Consider the following 2,852-nt stretch of genomic DNA (forward strand, 5'->3'; position numbering starts at 1 on the left):
ATTTTTTTCCAACAGTAGAAAATAAAACAAAATTGTGAAAACTATTTTTTTATTTTAAATTTTTTGTTTTGATTTTGAAAACACTCCTAAAATGTAGATAACAAAACATATAAATAATAGATGGAATTGGTGTCTACCAAATCGAGCGTAAAATCTGAATTTCGTAATTTTAATTTTAATTTATGTCTAACTAAGTTTCTATTAAATTTAAAATTTTAAAAATTAGTTAATCTATTAAATACAAATTTAAGATTCATGACTAATGAAATTATAAAGTTTTAATTTTATATTTAGTAGATATATTTTAAAATATTCAAATGTTTGGAGATGAAATAGTCACAAATTTCAAAATTGAGAGGAAACAATTTTTAATTTAATTTGGGCACAACGTCCCTACCCAAAGCCACCCTTCCAAAAGCGCTCTGTTGAACCTTTTACACAATTATTTTTTTTTCTCGGTTGATTTATTATTCTCTACTTTAATATATATTAGTTTGATTCTACATGGATTGTATGTATTGCATGAAATTTGAAAAAGAATTAATTATAAAATTGTAATAATACAATTTTAAATAAGTCCTGGAAAAACATTTATAAAAAATTTGGAAATTCGATGAGGAAAAATAATAGGTATTTTAATTAAGTATAAAATGTATTATAAAATAATATATAAATTAAATATGTATAAAAGAATATATAAAGTAAAATATTTTATACTATTTAATAGAACATGTGATAGTTATCTTCTTAGTAATAGAAATTTATTTTATTTTAATTAGAATGATTTATCTTCTTAATTTCAAATTTTAATATGAAAAATAATAATCGTACTCACTTGATTTAAAAGAAAAATATATTTGATATTTGAATTTAGATTATTTGATTATCCTCTTAATTTTATATTACTTTTTCTTAAATTTCAGAATAATTATCTCTTAGTTAATTTTTTATTTTAATTTTGATGATTTAATTATCTTCTTAATTTCAAACTTTTATTTTAAACCAATATTTTTTTTTAGTTTCGTGATAATCTCTTCTTCTTTCTTTCTTTTTTTTTTTTTTTTTAAATTAGTTTTTGATTAGATGATTTGATTCTCTCCTACTTTTAAACTTTAAATTATGCCAAAATAATTATTCTTTTTGAAAAAAAAATAGTGATACTAATCTCTTAGTGTGTTTATTTTTTTATTTTAATGATTTAATTAGAATTTCAAAAACCAAGATTTTTTAAAGAAGAAATCACAATAATTTTTTTCTTATTTAATAGAAAAAAGTTTTTTTTATGAAGGATTTGATTAGCCTCCTATTTTAAATTTTAAATTAAATCAAAATATTTTTCTATTTCTATTTATTTATTTTGAATTAGATGATTTGATTATTCTCTTCATTTTGAACCCTAATTTAAACTAAAGTATTATTTTTTTTATTATAATCTTACTATATTAATTTTTAAAAATTTACTTGGATGATGTAATTATCCTTTTAATTTCAAATTTTAGTTAAAATAAAATATTATTGTTTTCTATTTTTTATAAAGTTTTGTAATGATTCTTTCTTGTTGGGAAAAAGATGATTTAATTATCATCCTAATTTCAATTTTTTTTTTCAAATTTTAACTTAACAAAAATATACTTTTTTTTCTATGCAAACCTAAACCCTAAAATCTTTTTTGACTTGCGACAATCTTCCTTTTAAACAAAAACATGTAAAAAATACTGAAAATTATTATAACCCCTAAATTAGTTGGGTAGAATTACAAAATAAAAGGTTTTTTTTAAAAAAAAAACTATAAAACCATAAACACAATCACTCCTCTAAATTGTTTGCATTTTTAGAAATTTCTTGAATCTCAAAAGTAAGACATTTTCTCCATTCTCTTCCATATGTGAGGATCAGTAGTTAATTTCATGTTTAAAAAAAAACTATAAAAGCATATAATTGAAAAATGAAAAAGTATTAAAAAAGAGGGATACATTATAAAAAAAAAAAAAAAAAAAAAAGAGAGAGAGAGAGAGAGAGAATAGAGAAATTAAATTTTCTAAAGAAGAAGGAAAGTTATTAGCGAAATTACGTACAACAAAATTTCTAAAAAAAGAAAGTAGAGAAGTTAGAAAGAGTAAAAAAAAGTAAAGGAGATATCGGATGGAAAATGAGAGGTTGGATTTAATTATTTATAGAAAAAATTTAGATCTCAAATTGTAATTTGATTTGATTTGATTTTTTTTATTGCCTTTATTTACTGTGAACTACATATTATTAGAGATAAAATGTGATTTTTTTTTTAAAAAAAATGGTGAATAAGAGATTAGAAGATAAAATGTGATTTCTTTTTTAATTTTGTCCCCTTTATTTAAAATATAGTGGGTATTAGATATAAAATGTAATTTTTATTAAAAAAAGTTAAACCAATATATTAGAAAAAAACAAATTTGAAACTGATATAATCCGTGTGAATGATAAATCATTTTTTATCCATGTGAATGATAAAATTTTATGTGAACTATAAACCTTTTTTATCTATGTGAATGGTTAATTTTTCATGTTAAATTTTGGATCTTAAATCAAATATTATATATTAACCAAATTTTAAATCAATAAAATTCATGTGAATAATAAATTATTAGAATAAAATATTATAGATAATCAGATTTTAAACAAATTAAAATTACGTGAATTACAAATAATTAGAATCAAATATTAGAGGTAACTAAATCCTAAACCAATTAAATTTACGAGAATTATAAACCATGAGAAATTTAATTGATGGTATAGTATAGTGAGTACCATACCTAATATTTGACCATTTGATTCTTCCTCTCGAAAAGTAATCATTTGATTCTTTTTCGGCCTTT

The sequence above is a fragment of the Benincasa hispida genome, chromosome 3 (genome assembly GCF_009727055.1).
Source record: "Benincasa hispida cultivar B227 chromosome 3, ASM972705v1, whole genome shotgun sequence".
In the NCBI taxonomy this organism is placed as follows: Eukaryota; Viridiplantae; Streptophyta; class Magnoliopsida; order Cucurbitales; family Cucurbitaceae; genus Benincasa; species Benincasa hispida.